General features: G+C 43.5%; 1 pseudogene; it reads right to left on the bottom strand.

The window, feature by feature from the left end:
* Positions 1–18,935, bottom strand: part of LOC115083396 — a 264,235-nt pseudogene that overhangs the window by 197,340 nt on the left and 47,960 nt on the right.

The raw sequence follows: 18,935 nt of genomic DNA, 5'->3' as shown, positions 1-18,935 counted from the left end.
CTCTTCGGATCTCCAGCTTGTCAGTGGAGGCCCCCGCTGCCGGCCTCGGCACCTGAGGGCTCAACCTAAGCGGAATGAGGGCTGGTATAGGTGAAACTCCAGCTAGGCCTCCGCCTCATCCAGTTCCACCAGCCGATGGTGGGGACCTGGAGGGCTTCACCCTACAGGTTGCGCCAACCCCACCTCGGACCAAGGATCCACACCCGCAACACTCAGTTTTACCAAAGTTTGCAAGAGTTTCTGAATAGCTGCAACTCTTTTCTATAAATCTGTAATCATTCTGGACACCTGCAATTCTTTTTTCTGGGAACAATATCACCAAATGGGTTTCTTTATAGATAACCATGATAGGAAAGAATCTCATTTATAAGACAGTAGATGGAGTATGTTGCGTATGATCTCAATCTCTCAAATCTACTGCTAGGGCTCATCTAAATACTTGAATTGCACCAAAGAGTGCAATATGTACAGCAACATATCAAGGTGAGCTTGGAAATTCTTTTACATCACGTCAGTGGCACTCAATACACTAGGGACTATTTATGTATCTTTCTGCCACATTTCTTTGGTCTCTGAATGCAAATCTTGGTACTTGCTGATTTTCTGTTTCTCTACATATAATACAGAAGAGTCACTTGGTACTGACACTTTTTATTACCACATCAGATTTCAAGCATCAAGCTTTTTATCAGTTGAAATGGGAAGGGCAAGATGATCACAACTTCTTCATTCTCTGCAATTCTGTCATTGTCATGATCCCAATGCTTTTCTGGTACCGTGGTATTTTAGTGGTAGATATTCAAAAACCATTTAGATGGATAACTAACAAGTTATCCATCTAAATTACTAATGCAGCAATTTCATTCAGTTATCCAGCTATAATTTAGCTGCATAAAAAAGAGCTGTTTCAGGGGCATTCTAGGGAAGGGCTGAGATATCCGGATAACCTAGCCAAATATTCAGTTCTAAAGTTATCCTGCTACTTAACCAGATATCTTGAAAAGATATCCGGCTAAGTAGTGCTGTCATACGCAATCCCTAAAAATACAAATAATAGGGTAAGCAGACCAATTCCTTCCCTCCCTACCCCCAAAATATTATACAAAGGCCTTGTATTGTAATCATTTACAAATTATCGGGCCCCCTGTCCTGGTTTTCAAAAACTTGAAGCATCGGCTGACCCCCCTTTTCCCTCCCTCCCACCCGCTCATAAAGATGAGTTTACATTATGCTTACAGCACTGTCTCTGTCAGAAGGGTCGGGGGAAGTGGCCGGGTGGGAAGGGAGGGAAGGAGGGGTGTCGGCCGATGCTTCAAGTTTTTTAAAACCGGTACAGGGCCCTGGTAATTTGTAAACAATTATAATAAGTTTGAAGGTAACATTTTCACAGCCCAACAGGGCCTTTGTATGATGTTTTGGGGGGAGGAAGGGAAGGGATTGGTCTGATTACCCTATTTGTTTTTTGGGGGATTGCTTATAACAATGTTACTTAGCCAGATATTGATTCAAGATATTCAGTTAAGTAACATTTTATCCAGCTATACAAATATAACCAGTTAGGTTGTTTATTATCCAGCTATATGTAACCGGATAACTTTAGGCTGGTATATTCAGCATGGCATTTCTCCTGCTGAATATATGGGACAATTATCTGGCTAACTGTAGCTGGATAACTTGTCCACTAACCAGCCTACTGAATATGGACCCCATAGTGTTTATATTGTTAAGAACCTTTACACTTATGAGCTTTCCATCTCTTTCTGCTCCTCTCAACCTGAAGGGTTTGGATTGAACACCTCATCCTATTTAGAGCAGACATTTTAGTAAGCTGAGGAGTCATTTTGAGTAAGCATCAGAGTAAAGAGGATGTAGTTTTTTCACTCTCTGATGAGGCCCCTCTGCCTCATCAGGAGCTTTAGTTTGGAGATTTCTCACTATGCATTTCCTGCCAGAAAATATCCCTCTATTTTGTTGCAATGAAAGAGGTTTTTGCTGGATTCCCCCTTGGAACTCCTGTGAAGGGGCTGAAGACCTGTGAGCCACAGTACACCCTAGGTGAGGCAAGCTCCAGCATCTGCAGTGTGAGATTTTTTATGGCCAAGATGTATCCTTCATTTTTCAGAAGGACTCCTGCTTAAACTTTGCACCCTTTAGAGAAGGCTCCACCTGGACACAAAAGACAAGGGCTAAAGACATGTGAGCCCTAATCTACTCCCTAGATGGGGCAAGCACCAGTGATAGTGAAGCAGCAATCACCAAGAGATTTTTAAGAAAGCAAGTATTCACATATTGTTTGTGGGGAGGTTTTTGACTCACCCCTACCCACCCAGTTCCAAGTCTGGGTTAGCCTGGTTCCCACATTCTAAACATTTTTCCTACAAGAGACATCACCAGTACCAACATCGAGGAGAAGAACAAAAGATCTCCACCCCATGGGACCAGAATCGGCTGGGCAATCGTGAATAAACTGGACTCAGGTAGAACTTTTCCATGTTTGAGGGGCCCCTCCAATAGGATTCCCATTTGGTCCACTGGGAGAGCTTTGTACATTTTAAAATCACCATGGGAATCTTTAAACACAGAAACATAGAAATACAGAAATAACAGCAGAAAAGGACCAATGGTCCATCCAGTCTGCCCAGCAAGCTTCCCATGGTAGTATCTGCCGCACTGTGCAGGTTGCCCCCATGTATCAGTCAGTGCTGCTTGACGTGCTTTGCTTATGGACTTGGCTGTAGAAGCAGTCCTGTGGGGGTTTTTTTCCTTAATGTCTGTGCATCTGTACTCCAGACTGTAAAAAAGTCATGGCTCGGCATCTCTGGGGCGGAACCAAGATGGCCGCTCATTATCCGAACGCTAAGTGTGAGCTCCAGAGGACAAACTTTAAAAGTATTTCTTGCAAATTATTCCTTCTAAAATGAGACGGAAGCAAAAGCTGCAAGGTGAGCCTTACCCAGCAGCCCCTCCGACCCCCTTCTGTCCAATGGATGCACATGTGGTGCGCAAAGATTCGAATGCAGGATCTCAGACGCTGGAGAGAGGGGGAGGGGAAGAAGAGCTACCCTCACTCCCAGGCTCATTGTCACCATTAAGCCCTGCGGAAGGAACTCCCCCGGGAACCCAGCCACAAGTTGGAATTTTCCCGAGTCGAGAGCCCTACCGCCAGACCAAGGAGTTTTGCGGCGAAGCTCAGCAGGGCAAGACGGAGGAGAGATAGCGACACAGGGCCCAGGATGGTCATTGGGGCAGACCAGGGAAGAAGAGGATTCGTTGCTGGAGCAAACTGGAGGGACAGCAGGAGGAACTCCCGAAAGTACTGTGCCAGTAGCGGTAAGACCAGCTGTCTTTACATTAGAGACCATATGGGAGACAATATTGGACATGAAAACCTCTAACTTGGCTCAAATGAAACCCTTAAGTGAATCAGTTAAAAAACTGGAAGGAAAAGTAAAAACAGTGGTAAATTTGAACGTTGACCTAGAGCAGCAGATTGTGAACAACAGAGATCAAATCAGGAATATCCAACAAGTACAGAATGCCACTATATAAGAAAGGAAGAGCATTTCGTTAAAGCTGGAAAACATGGAAAATGCAATTAGGAATACAAATTTGAGATTCATCAGTTTTCCCCAGATTTCAATGATACCCCCCCTCCCCCCTCCCCGAGATACTTTTAAAAGATATCTTCGGGAAGTATTAAATATAGGAGAAACTGGAATGCCACCAATATCGAAGATACTTTTTCTTCCCAAGTCTAAAAGATCTTTGGAACAAGATGGAGGACCAACAACCTTGGTTCCTGTTAGTGAACAATCGTTGGATATCTCTACGTTCCTAGAGACTTCTGACACTGAGCTTGTGACACCAGCAACTTTGATTGTTAGTTTAACCTTAGAACCAGATAGAGAGTGGTTATTGAAACTTTGTCTCAGACACAGAAATGTGTTATTTTTATGATGTAATGTTAGGGTGTTCCCGGACGTTGCATGGGAGACACAAAAGAGGAGAAAGGTGTTGGATTTGTGGACCCTTGGGCCAATCGGAACCAGAAGGTGAACTGCTGAGTGAGGTGGCGGCAGTGGTCCCGACCGGGAGGCGGCAAGGACGGAGTTGTGGATGGCCTGAGGGAGACCCTAGGAAGCCCTATGCGACCAAGGGCTTTGGCAAGGAAGAATGCAATGGTGGAACTGGCACAGAGTTGAGAAGGTCTTCGCCCTGGAAGCCGATCCTCCCGCGAGAGGAGCTCGTAGGAGTTCGGCCGCTGGGACTTAGGAGATTCACCCTGGAAGCCGGAGTCCCCCCAGGAGGAGCCCGTAGGAACCCGGCCGCTGGGACTTAGGAGGGCCCGCGGGGGCCGAATCAGACGGAGTCCAAGGTCGAGTGCCAGAGGGTCGTCGCTCACCAGTCCAGAGTCGTGTACCAGAGAATCGTCACTTGCCAGTCCAGAATCAGAAACCAAGGGATCACCGTAAGCCGAACCGGGGTCAGAAGCCAGAGAATCGTCGTAAGCCAGTCCAGAATCAGGAACCAAGGGATCACCGTAAGCCGAACCGGGGTCAGAAGCCAGAGAATCGTCGTAAGCCAGTCCAGAATCAGGAACCAAGGGATCACCGTAAGCCGAACCGGGGTCAGAAGCCAGAGAATCGTCGTAAGCCAGTCCGGAGTCAGGAACCAATGGAGACCGAGTCGACAGAAGAACGCAGCAACTGGAGACAGGAAAAAACCTTGGGAACCTCGTTGCAAGGCAGAGAAGAGGAGCAACTGCAGGGCTTAAATAGCCCTGCAGCGTCTGACGTCATCGGAGGCCGTCCCCTGCTTCTCCCGCGCTGGCCCCTTTAAGAAGGGAGCTCAGCCGCGCGCGCGCGTCTAGGGGGCGGAGCCAGCTGCCTCGAGATGCCGTCCGCTCCTCCGAGGCAGGAGCGCGGCGCCGGAGGCCCGTGCAGGGCCGAGCGAGGAGGAATGGACCCGGGCAGCGCCATGGGCGGGCGCCGACCCTGGGACCGGCCTGGGAACGCGTTCGGACCGCGCCACAGGTGAGTGCCGGCCCCGGGTCGGTCCCGGGGTTGCAACAAAAGGCTTTTCTCCTCATGAGGCGACAGGTACTACAGCTTGGGGGGGGGGGAGCATTTTTCTTGAAGTTCCCCTGTAAGTGCTTAGTAAAGCACGATGGCAATTCCTATGTTTTTTATGACCCCCTTACAGTTGTCTCAATTTCTGGTAGGGAAAGTACTCTCAAGCTCCACAGAATCCAGAGACAACGAACCTAGTTCTTAAAATAGTAAATAATATTTGTTAAAGCTACTGTAGCAGTCTTTTTTTCTTTTGATATTGTTAATTGCAGATTTCTTTAGGTTGTGTAATTCCAGCCCCCTTCAATTTGATGGCTAGTTAGCAGAGAAAGAAAGGATTTGATGGTTAAAAAAAATGTTTACCTATTGTGATATAATGATGATTCTTTCTCTGTATTTCTTATCAAGAGAGTTATCTTGTTAGATTTTGTAAAACTGCATAAAGATAAAATAACATTTAAAAAAAGTCATGGCTCATGTTGGTTGTCCCTGAATCCAAATTTCTCTTTCCCTCGACCCTCCACCCCCTTCCTTCGAAGCAGACAGCAATGTTACAGTTGCATCAAAAGCTACAAGGCTTATTTGTTAAGGGTAGTAATCCATGTCTTCTGTTAAGAGTAGTAACTGCTGCTCTGTGCTGGTTAACCTCATGAGTATCAGTTCCCAGACTGTAAAAGTCAAGGCTCTCGTTGTTTGCTGTCTAAATCAAATTCCCCCTTTCCCCTGCCTTTGAAGCAGAGAGCAATGTTGGAGTTGCATCAAAAGTATCAAGGCTAATAGGTTAAGGGTAGTAAGACTTATAGGTTAAGGGTAGTACCCAGACACCTAAAATAAAGGACACCTACCTAGAAGAGAAAAATCACCTTTGCACATCTGTCAGCTGTAAATTCACCTTTATTAAAAATTGACTTTAATCTAATAGTTAAAGAATCAGTAAACATTTAACTATACCTTTCTACAATAAAAACCTGGCTTTCCCATAATAGGTTAAAATTAAATACAAATAAAACAGAGTTAATTTATCTATCCACCATACCAGATTCAATTCATAAACCGCCATCGACTTTTACCTTTGAGAACCAAATCATTTCCATAAAATCGCATGCAAAAAATGTAGGGGTAATTCTTGACTCCAAACTATCTATGACAAATAACATATCTGAAACTGTAAAAAAAATCTTTCTTCAAAATTCACATGTTAAAGAAATTGAAACCATTACTCCTCCCTAATGATTTTCGATTGATTACTCAAACACTAATTCTATCATCATTAGATTACTGTAATGCTTTATATCTTGGCTTACCTCAATCAACAATACACCCACTACAATTAGTTCAAAACGCAAACCGCCCGCATGCTATACAATATCCCCTGAAATGAACATATCACTCCTATTTTACAACAACTACATTGGCTCCCAGTATCATACCGTATAATATATAAAATTTTATCTACTATACACAACCTGATTTACAACACTAATTCAATCTGGTTATGTTCTTTGTTAAGAATTTATAAACCATCCAGACAATTACGTTCTTTTGACAAATGCATGTTGGAAGTCCCTTCTGTAAAATCTGTTAGTCTATCTTTAACCCGTAAACGCGTTTTCTCAGTTGCAGGTCCAACATTATGGAATTCTTTACCAGACTGTATCCACTTGATTTCCAATCGCAGAGAATTTAAAAAATCACTGAAAACTCATCTATCCATTCAAGCCTTTCAATTACAATAATATTTTTACAATTAACTTTATATGCACCGTACTTAACTTTTGTTTTGTTTATAAATGTCTGAGCTAAGAGAAACAGATAAGTATGAGGGAAGCTTGCTGGGCAGACTGGATGGGCCATTTGGTCTTCTTCTGCCGTCATTTCTATGTTTCTATGTATCTTTGTTTTTAAAATTATGCATGTCTTTTGAACATTTGTAAACCACCTAGACGGATATCCTTTATCCATTTGTGCGGTATATAAAAACGTTTAAATAAATAAATAAATAAATAAATAAATAAATAAATAAATAAATAAATTTAATCCCCAATGCCTTTTCTTGAATGTTTTGTCCCAGCATCTCACCCCTTGAGATTCAGCATCTAATACCACACACAGAGATACACACCACTGCATGGGTCATAAGCAAGAACTTCCCCCCACAAAAAGGATTCCACTCTTGGGACAGAGAGTTGTGTATGGTGCTAGCCGGAGCAGACCTAACAAATAAATACGTTTGTGTGGCCTTGGGATCTAAACTCCCCAAGTAGGGGTTACGTTTATGTTGTTCACCTTTTAACCACTCCAATGTCAGGTTTTGATCTAAGTTCTGATTGAAGTAACATTTTGAGTTTTCCATTCTATTTGTGCATTTACCACTTGTTTTTCCTTGTTTGCAGTTTACCTCTTTGAATATTTTTTCTCTTCTCTTGCAAATTCCATTAATTTTATTTGCTTTTTTCCCTATGTATGCTGTAGATTCTCATTCATGCCTTCTATTTTTCATAACATTTGTCTAGTTTTAAGGATAGAGACTATTTCTAGCCACTTACTTTCACACTTTAGCCCTTATTCAGTATTTGGGTCTATTGATGCCGGAGGCCTATGGTAGTTGCTTTCTGTGCATAATCTACTTTGTATATAACTCATTCCTCTTTCAGCTCTTGGGATGTATAATCTTGGCTAATGTACAAGGAGTAAACATTTTTTTTGCAGAAGAAAGAATGCTTTAAACAAGAAATCATGGTATGAGGTTCCAATAGGTAGACTCAGGAGTAATTTCAGAAACTATTTAGTGGCAGATGCAAGAAATGACCTCCAAAGGGAGATGGGAGAGATAGATACAGTAACTGAGATTAATATAGCATGGAATAAGCACAGAGGCCTCCTAGATCCAAAGAAATGAAGGAAAAGACCAAGATTAACTGGGGTTTATGGCTATATGCCAGGAATGAAATTGGATGATTAAATGTCCTTTGTGGTCCTTATTTTCTCTTATTTTCTATGAGGCTGATATTCAAAAAAACAAATTGTAGAGTTACCATATCACACAGACAAATCACACAATCACAACCATTATCGCCTGGGAGAGAGAGAGACATACAAATCAATTCCTCTTGTTGTACCTTTCATTAATTAAAAATGATAGAAATTCTTCAGTGATATCAAATTTGCAGCTAATTCCTATGACTGTGTATGTAACACAACCCCCAAACCTACCCACCCTGAGTTGAATGTGTCCATCTATAGTGCTACTTATACAGAGAGTCCTATTCACCCTATTCTTTCCTACATTTAGGAGCATAAGTTAGGAAAACAGAATTGAAAATCACTGCTAAGCACATAAACGGGCGGATTTTAAATGCCCTGCTCGCGTAAATCCGCCTGGATTTACGCGAGCAGGGCCCTCGCGCGCCGGCGCGCCTATTTTGTATAGGCTGCCGGCGCGCGCAGAGCCCCGGGATGCGCGTAAGTCCCGGGGTTTTTTAAGGGTGTGTGTCGGGGGCGGGGCCGAATGACGCGGCGTTTCGGGGGCAGGACGCGGCGTTTCGGGGGCAGGACCGGGGGCATGGCGCCAGCCCGGGGGCCTGCTTCTAGCAGGCGTAAATCGAGGGACAAAGGTAAGGGGGGGTTTAGATAGGGCCGGGGGGGTGGGTTAGGTAGGGGAAGGGAGGGGAAGGGAGGGGAAGGTGAGGGGAGGGCGAAAGAAAGTTCCCTCCGAGGCCGCTCCGATTTCAGAGCGGCCTCAGAGGGAACGGAGGCAGGCTGCGCGGCTTGGCGCGCGCAGGCTACCCAAAATCGGCAGCCTTGCGCGCGCCGATCCAGGATTTTATAAGATACGCGCGGCTATGCGCGTATCTTATAAAATCCAGCGTACTTTTGTTTGCGCCTGCTGCGCGAACAAAAGTACGCGATCGCTCTCTTTTTTAAAATCTACCCCAAATTCTTTTCCTCTGCCCCTGTAGTGACCCCTTTTTCGGTCCCTAAATTTAAGAGCTCAGTGAAAGTTGGAGCTAAATTTAGATGCTTATCCCCAGTACATTTTTTTTAACTTGTTTTTATTAATTTGTCTTGCCACAGTACATCATATATAATTCACACTGAGATGATAGTCACAGCTATCAAGGCATACCTCTTACCCAGGTATATATGAAAAAAAACACAGAACACATCTTAGCAATAACCAGTGTGAGACAGAAAGAGCAACACAAGAAACTGGCAAACCATTTAGACAGTTCTCCCCACCCCCCCCCACCCCTTCCCCTCCTGCCCCTCCCCTTCCTAAAAGAATGATCATACCAAGGTCCAAACACTAAGGTTGATAAGTAATGAGTAATGAACAACTCCAGCTGAGTAGGGAAAATAATAGCAAAGTCGAAACCGGCGTCACATTGCGTAGGCTTTTGTCACGTTGAGATACAATGCAGTAATCAACATTTCAGGTCCAAAGGCACTCTCAGGAGTCATAAACCAATCAAAGAGAGGTAGTAACATCACCTGAGGTGCGGGTACCTCAGAAACCAGCGCTAGAAAAGAACAAGGCTTCATCAAGCCATTGGGTCTAGAATCATACTCCTTGCACGAGAGTTTAAGTCCAACAAATATGGATTCCAAACCGCTAGGAATTCCGAATACTTCTTCTTGGATGGCGAGGTCTTTGCTGTCATGTGTTCATAAACCACCAATCTATGTAATTGCAGTCTCCAGTGTAATACAGTTGGTGGATCCTTGCTCATCCATTGTGTCAAAATCATTTTCTTTGCCAATAACAAGGATTTGCTTAAGAACCAAGTCTGTTCCCGAGTAGGGGACCATGAAGACGTTTTTTCCACAACATGAAGCAGGCATAATTGCGGCTCTAAGGGTAATTTTTGTGTCAGCAGACGGCCAAGGTAACCTAAAATTTTTGTCCAAAAATTCTGAATCATGGCACAGTCCCAGAAATTATGAAAAAATGATGCCATGGCCATTGGACATTTCAGACAAGAAGCTGAAGATGCAATATTCCACTTGAAAGCCAGCTGGGGAGCAATGTATATTCTATGCAGAACTTTGTATTGAGTTTCCCAAAGAAGCACGTTCTCCACACTTTGTGGTATTAGTTGAAAGCATTTTGCCAGTTGCGGTACCGGAAGCTGAACTGCCAAGTCCTGTGTCCACAGGTCAGCCAGTTTCTGTAAGCTAGATGCAGATTCCAGAGGTTGCAATGCTTTTACCATCAAGGCACAAGACACCTTTAATGAGGAAGATTGGTGCCTGAAGAAGCATTGCAGAGGTTCATGATCATGATCTGCAAGCGGCATCCCCTCCCAGGCTTGTATTGCATGACGAATTTGAAGATAACCGAAGAAACTGGTGGTAGAAAGCCGATAAGTAAACTGCAGCTCTGTGAAGGAATAAAGGTGCATACTTGTCGGAGCCAATAGTTGACGAACATGTGTTAAGCCCGCTTCTTTCCAATGCTGAAAAGCAGAATTTTCCCAACTTGGCGAGAATGTGGGGAGACCCACAATCGTGGCAAAAGTCAAAGTCCGCCAGGAAATCTGCATTAAAGAACAGAGTCTTTTCCATGCTGTATGGCATGCCGCCTTATAGGGAAAGTTGCGAACATGTGCAGGCAATGAGGAACTCGGTGCCACCAGAATGTTTCCCAAGCTCAATGGCGTGCTCCAGCCATTCAACAACTCTTTTGGGATTAGACCGTCCGTCATTCCCAGCCAGTTACTTATGTGACACAGCAAAATAGCAAGGTTGTATTGATGGATGTTTGGACACTTGAGTCCTCCCTCCGGCACAGGACGCATCAAAGTGATAAGCTTGATCCTCACTTTCTTATTACACCAAAAGAAGCGGCGTAGTGCTGTATGTAATTCAGTAAGATGTTGACGTTTTATCCAAATCGGTAACATATGCAGGATATAAAGCCATTTTGGCAGTTCAATCATCTTAAAAAGTTGTATCCTGCCTGTGAGGGACAGCGGCAACCCCTGCCAATCGAGTAATTTTTTCTTCGTATTCTTAAGCAGAGGCATAACGTTAACAGAATAAATATCATTGATATCAATCGGTATGCGGACACCCAAATACTTCATGGTGGAGGTAACCCATCGCAACGGGAAAATACCTGGCCAGTGAGCATGCATATGACCAGTGACATCAATGGCTTCTGATTTATCAATGTTGATTTTTAACCCAGAGAATACCCCAAATTGTTCCTGAAGGTTCATCACTCCCAGTAAAGAAGTAGTTGGGTTGACCAAAAAAATGAGAACATCATCAGCAAAGGCGGCTACTTTGAATTCCGCCGCCCCTATTTTTACCCCTTAAATGTCAGGGTGTGCATGTATAGCTCGTAACAGGGGATCCAGAGAAAGTATATAGAGCAGCGGGGAAAGGGGACACCCCTGCCTGACTCCTCGAAACAGCTGAAATGGAGCAGAGAGTAAGCCATTCGCTACTATGATGGATTGAGGGTGTTGGTAAAGTTGCATAATGTTCTGCAATATGGGGCCCTGAAATCCAAATCTTTGTAAGACTGAAAATAAATAGGGCCAGGCCACTCTGTCGAATGCTTTCTCTGCGTCGAACCCCACAGCCAAAGCAGGTATATTACGAGATTTACAATGCGTCATGGCTGCCCATAAACTAAGGAGATGTCTACTGGCTTTCCTGCCCTGAACAAAACCCACTTGGCTATCAGATATTAAACAAGGCAAAATTCCACTCATCCTGGTGGATAAGATCCTGGCAAACAATTTAACATCATAATTAAGTAATGAAATGAGTCGATAGGACGCAGGGCTTAACGGGTCTTTGCCACTTTTTGGGAGTACCGTAATGTAGGCCCTAGTAGCTACTTTGGGAAAACCTTCCCGGGAAATCACCGAGAAATAAGACCTTAGCGACTCCCTAATGGCACCCCCCAAAAGCTTATAAAAGTCTGCGATAAGGCCATCGGGACCTGGCGCCTTATGCGATGTACTGGCCCCTATACCTTCCATAATTTCTTGAGTGGTGATCGGGGCATTTAAAAACTCCAACTGCTCATTAGTCAGATTGGGTAGTGCCATATCTCGAAAGAAGGTGGTTTCCACGGCCCCTGCTTGTGCCTGGGACTCAGCCGCATATAATTGTTCATAGAACTCTCGGAACACTTCACAGATTTTTGGTCCCGAGGTATGTCTTATCCCATGTTTGTCTGTGAGGGCAGCAATGAATGTAGCACCCCTCTGTACCCGAACCTGGTTTGCCAACAGCTTCCCCATTTTGTTCCCAAATCTGTATAGTTTATGCGAATAATACAATAAGTCTTTTTGCGTTCTATGATGAATAAAACTGTTTAGGGTGAACAGTAATTCTCTATATTCTTTCTTAGCTTGGGGCGTGGGATGCGCAATGAGTTTACGTTTCGCTTTTTGGACTGCAATCCCCATGTCAATGAGCTGTTTATTCGCCTGCTTCCTTTGCCTTATAACATAAGCAGTGATTTCCCCCCTCATCGTGGCCTTGCCCGCTTCCCAAAACAGTGATGGGTTCTCCTGGTGTTGCCCATTATGCTGAAGATATTCCTGCCACTTATGATTAAGATAGGTTTGAAAGGCTTTGTCATCTGCAAGATGAGCTGGAAAGCGCCACCTAGTCTGTGCTCTCTGTGGACCCCCCAATCCCGCATCTACCCAAATCATCGCATGGTCCGAACATTCCGTAGGTCCGATCTCCGCCCTCCCAATCTTAGAAAAACAGGGGGAGGATACCAAGATATAATCTATGCGGGACATAGACAGATGTGCACTGGCAACATGAGTGAAATCTGTCACTTCAGGGTGAAGTATCCTCCAGGGGTCCAGCAATTGTAATTGGTGACATAAATATGGCAGCCCCTTATCAAGAGAGGCCCGTACGCCAGGCCCAGGGTTAGACCGATCTAATCTGGGATCCATCACCTGATTGAAATCACCAGCTAGGAATAATAAGCCTTGCTGATTTAATGAGATAAGTTGTACCAGGTTAGTGAAGAAACTGTGTTTATATGCATTCGGGTCCCCAGTACATTTTTAAAAAGGAAAATTTAGGAGCCTGACTTAAAAAGTTAAGAGTCTAACCCCTTTGAAAATGGCCTCTAAGCTTCTTTTTTTTTTTTTTTAATAAGTTAATGTTTATTGACCATAATTGACACTGAACCTTACAACATAGCACACAAGCATATATAACATAAAACATATGGTACTATTTTCCATTGTACATCTCCTTCCCACCCCCACCCAGTCTGGCAATACCCTAACCACAATACAGCAGATACAAAATGTGACAAAGAAAACAAAAAAACTAAATTTTTGAGCCCATAGAGTATATGAGTATTTAAATACTTTATGTAAAGAACATGCTAGGATCTATCAGCTTTTAGCACCTTAACGTAAGGATTACACTTCTTATTAAATTTCTCGAGCCTATCATGTCTCACAGCAGTAAGATAATTAACAAAATGTATATTATATAGACTTTTACACACTGCATCTATAAAGGGACAGGAGATCTGCTTCCAATGACTGGCTATAGATAATCTGGCCGCTAACCTGAACTATCAATTCCTGAGTCAAACTTGGTACATCAGTCATTGGTATATCTAATAGCAAATACTTGGGATCCTTAGGAATGGATGGCTGCATCAGCATCTTAATATATCCCAGTATATAATCCCAAAAACTTGATATCTTAGAAAATTCCCACCAAATCTGGAATATGGACCCCACCAAGCCACATTGCCTCCTACAAACTGGAGAAATAAAATTATATATTCTATGAAGTCGATCCGGGGCTAGATACCACAAATACAATACTTTATAACCATTTTTTATGAGCAATGCTGAAATAGAACTCTTATGAACTGATAGATTGCAAAGATCCCAAAGAGTCAGTTCTAATGTCAGACCCAAATCAGCATCCCATAACAGAATATGCTTCGAATTAAATGTAATCTCTCCAATCAAAATTTTATATATTTTCAACATTATTCCTTTAATCCTCCAGTTGCAGTCACATAATCCTTCCATGAGGGATTTACCTTTAGAAAGTGCCAAGCTAACCTTTGCTAATTTCATATAATGGCAAATCTTTATATAAGGATATAAATCTCTGTCTTTCAGCTATACAAAGTGTGGGGGTGAAATGTTATTCCAAAATTGTTCTAAACATGGTAGCCCAAAGGCATCCCATCTAGTGAAATGAAAAGAAGAAAGATCTTGTGGAAATACCTTATTAAGGGGGTCATTTTCCAAGCAAAATGTCCCTTATCGCATGCGATACCAAGATCGGGGCGGAGTTGGGGTGGCGTCAGCCCCGGAAAAGGAGGAGTCAGGGCAGTACCAGGGCTGACACCATGAAGACTTCGCCAACAGCGAAAGGTACGCTGCGTTTTTGCTGCCAGCTTCGCATGGAATAACTACACCTTTTATGGTATAGTTATTTGGTGCAATGCCGGCAGCAATCGCACCGATTGCTGCTGGCTATCGCAGGACCGCGCCCCCCCCCCCCCCCCCCCCGTTTCAAGCCCCCCGCCCCCGTTACTTCCAAATTCACTATGCCCTGCGGCATTAGTAAATCCAGCCCTAAAACATAAAGGAGTTAAAAAAAAAAACCCACCAGCAAAGCCTTCCCGTTGTCGCAGGTTGTCAATGTAAATTGGGTATATGGTGAGACATGAATTAGCAAAACTCTATATTGCATAGCTACCCAGAACTGTGACTTAATAGGGACCTCTGCCACAATGGTCTACTCCACATCCACTCAGGGTTTAGAGATTGCTTGTAAATGCCAGTCTACAACAATCCTCATCTGAACTGCCAAATAGTATTTTTTGAAGCATGATACCCCTAGACCCCCTATCTCTTTAGGTAAATATAAAACTCTTTGTGCAACTCTCAAAGGTCTCCTTCTCCAGATGAAGCTGAAAACACATTTTTGTAATGTTTTGAGAAAAGTATCTGATATAGAAATAGGCAATGTTTGAAAAAGATATGAAAACCTAGGAAGAGCATTCATTTTAATAGTGGTACTTCCTAGAAAGCAAGAAAAATCATACCTGTCAAAAATGTTCAAATCTTTGAAACACCTTAGCCATCACCGGGCGATAATGTCTCATGGTTAGCACAAATATAGATACCCAAATATTTTAAACTCTTTCTAGCCCATTTGAATGAAAACTTTGACCTCAAATTATCAATGATATCTTCACTTAAAGATATATCTAATACTTCAGATTTATCCATATTTATTTTAAATCCAGAAACAGCCCAACAGATTTCAATTTCCCTTATTCATATTCTCAATGAATTTTCTGGATCACTGATGGCAAATAAAACTTTGTCTGCAAATAATGAAATTTTATACTGAGACCCACCTACTCCAATACATATAATCTACTGATGCTTTTACACAGATTCAGCAAGAGGTTCCATCTCCAGAGCAAACATTAAATGTGATACAAGGCACCCCTGCCTTGTATCTCTGCCCACTTGAAAAAATTTGGAATAGCCTTCATTAACTTTATTGCAGGCCTCTGGGGATGAATATAGTTTATGAATCTGCATAATAAATTTATCTCCCAGTCCAAATTTTTCAAGGACTTTAGACAAAAAATACCAATGGAACATATCAACCATTTTTTCAGCATCAATTGCTAATAACAAAGAAGGGATTTTCTTATACCTAGTCCACCAAATTAAATTCAACACCAGGCGCACATTGTCAGCTGCCATCCTACCTGGAATGAATCCCAACTGATCCTTGTGCACCAATGTCGGTAGAAATATCTGAAGCCTATTAGCCAATAACTTAACCAGTAATTTAAGATCTAAATTTATCAGAGATATTGGACAACAGGATCAACAGAGGGTTTCATCCTTCCCAGGTTTGGCTTACACCGTTATATCTACCAAATTTGAAGCTTTACATAAAGCACCTTCCCCCAGCAGCGAATTAAACATTTCTTTCAAAGGGACCATAAGAACTGACTCAAAAATCTTGGAAAATTTACTGGTAAAGCAGTCAATGTCTGGTGCTTTACCAGGTTTTAAACTTTTTATAGCTTCAGATATTGCATAAGAACATAAGAAAATGATAAATTGCCATACTGGTTCAGACCAAGGGTCCATCAAGCCCAGCATCAGTTTTCAACAGTGGCCAATTCAGGCTACAAATAGCAGTTAATAGACTTCTCCTCTTAAGAACTTATCCAAACCTTTTTTAAACCCAGCTACACTAACTGCCCTAACCACATCCTCTGGCAACAAATTCCAGAGCTTAATTGTACAATGAGTGAAAAATAATTTTCTCTGATTAGTCACAAATGTGCTACTTGCTAACTTCATGGAGTGCCCCCCTAGTCCTTCTATTATCAGAAAGTGTAAATAATAGGGATGTGAATCGTTTTTTGACGATTTAAAATATCGTCCGATATATTTTAAATCGTCAAAAATCGTTAGGGGTGATATTTAATAGGAATTCCCCCGATTTATCGTCAAAAATCGTAAATCTGGGGAAGGGAGAGGGGAAGGGGAAGGGCGGGAAAACCGGCACACTAAAACATCCCTAAAACCCAACCCAACCCTTTAAAATAAATCCCCCACCCTCACGAACCCCCCCAAAATGTCTTAAATTACCTGGGGTCCAGTGGGGGGGTCCCGTTGTGATCTTCCACTCTCGGGCCACGGGTGCGTTGATAGAAAATGGCTCCGGCGCTACCTTTGCCCTGTCATATGACAGTCTAGCACTATCTATCCACAAAAAGTGGGGGTAACCCATATACCAAATTAATCAAACAACCCGCACAAATGTAATCTTTTATCTTTTATTTATGTGTATTTTATAATTTCTTTTTATTTCACCTCAGTGTCCCACATTTTCTCGATCTTTTGTATAAAAATTTTTTATTAAATGTAATTTATCAATATGAAGCATCACTAGACACTCGTTAAATATTTTTAATATATATTGATAAATTACATTTAATAAAAAAATTTTATACAAAAGATCGAGAAAATGTGGGACACTGAGGTGAAATAAAAAGAAATTATAAAATACACATAAATACAAGATAAAAGATTATATTTGTGCGGGTTGTTTGATTAATCTGTCATATGACAGGGCAAAGGTAGCGCCGGCGCCATTTTGATTCCTGTCCCCCGACGTCACGAGCGTAGGAGATCGCTCCCGGACCCCCGCTGGACCCCCAGGGACTTTTGGCCAGCTTGGGGGGGCCTCCTGACCTCCACAAGACTTGCCAAAAGTCCAGTGGGGGTCCGGGAACGACCTCCTGCACTCGGTAAGGCAGTAAGGCAATATGGCCATATGGCCGGCGCCATTTTGCAAAATGCAAAATGCAAAATACAAAATGGCACCAGCCATATGGCCGTACTGCAAAATGGCGCCGGCCATATGGCCGGCGCCATTTTTCATTACAGCAACACGATTCGAGTGCAGGAGGTCGTTCCCGGGCCCCCGCTGGACTTTTGGCAAGTCTTGTGGGGTTCAGGAGGCCCCCCCAAGTTGGCCAAAAGTCCCTGGGGGTCCAGCGGGGGTCCGGGAGCGATCTCCTACGCTCGTGACGTCGGGGCACAGGAACCATTTTCTATCAACGCACCCGTGGCCCAAGAGTGGAAGATCACAACGGGACCCCCCCACTGAACCCCAGGTAATTTAAGACATTTTGGGGGGGTTCGGGAGGGTGGGGGATTTATTTTAAAGGGTCGGGGTGGGTTTTAGGGATGTTTTAGTGTGCCGGTTTTCCCGCCCTCCCCCGATTTACAATTTACACAATATTGAAAAAAACAAAACCGCGACGATCCGATTCCCTCCCCCCCCCAGCCGAAATCGATCGTTAAGACGATCAATCACACGATACACATCTCTAGTAAATAACCAATTTACAACTACTCATTCAAGACCTCTCATGATTTTAAAGACCTCTATTATATCCCTCCTCAGCCATCTCTTCTCCAAGCTGATCAGCCCTAACCTCTTCAGCCTTTCCTCATAGAGGAGCTGTTCCACCCCTTTATCATTTTGGTTGCCCTGCTCTGTACCTTCTCCATCGTAACTATATCTTTTTTGAGATGCGGTGACCCGAAGTGTACACGGTATTCAAAGTGCGGTCTCACCATGGAGCGATACAGAGGCATTATGACATTTTCTGTTTTATTAACCATTCCCTTCCTAATAATTCCTAACATTCTGTTGGCTTTTTTGACTGCTGCACCACACTGAGCTGACGATTTCAAGGTATTATCCACTATGATGCCTAGATCTTTTTCCTGGGTGGTAGCTCCTAATATGGAACTGTTGCGTTCGAGCCTCTTCTCGCCCTCGCTCCACCCTCTCTACCTTGGGAGCGACTCCCTGTGGCTCTAACGGACAGATGCAGCCGCAGCTTCTCCCTGCCTCTTGGTCCCGGTGTCCCCGGGCTGGCTTGACGCTATGGATCCGCCATGTTCCTGATGACGTAAAGGCGCGCGCGCGCTCCAGACTTTGTACCAGCAAGGGCGCGAACCTCAGGGGCATCCCCCCTTAGTGACGTCATCCATTTTTACTTTAAAAGGTCTTTGTTTGCTAACCTCTAACTAGTTAGCAAGGAACTCCAACAGGTCTTGCTTCGGCAGTCCACGATACTTGCAACAAATATCCGAGTCAGCGAGAGGAATCCTTCTCCACTGCTCGGCCTTTTCAAAATTACCAGGAGTACCCGCTCCACGGGGGCTCCGCTCTCTCTTCTTGATTTCAGTTTGTCAAGATGGGATCCAGTACTCGCTCCTCGAGGGCCTACGTCCCTGAAAACTCAGAAGACTCCTCATTGCCTGGAAGCGATCGCAGACGTGAACA

The sequence above is a fragment of the Rhinatrema bivittatum genome, chromosome 2, assembly GCF_901001135.1.
Source record: "Rhinatrema bivittatum chromosome 2, aRhiBiv1.1, whole genome shotgun sequence".
NCBI classification, from domain to species: domain Eukaryota; kingdom Metazoa; phylum Chordata; class Amphibia; order Gymnophiona; family Rhinatrematidae; genus Rhinatrema; species Rhinatrema bivittatum.
The sequence above is the reverse complement of the archived record's forward strand: the minus strand, read 5'-3'. Positions and strand labels throughout refer to the sequence as shown.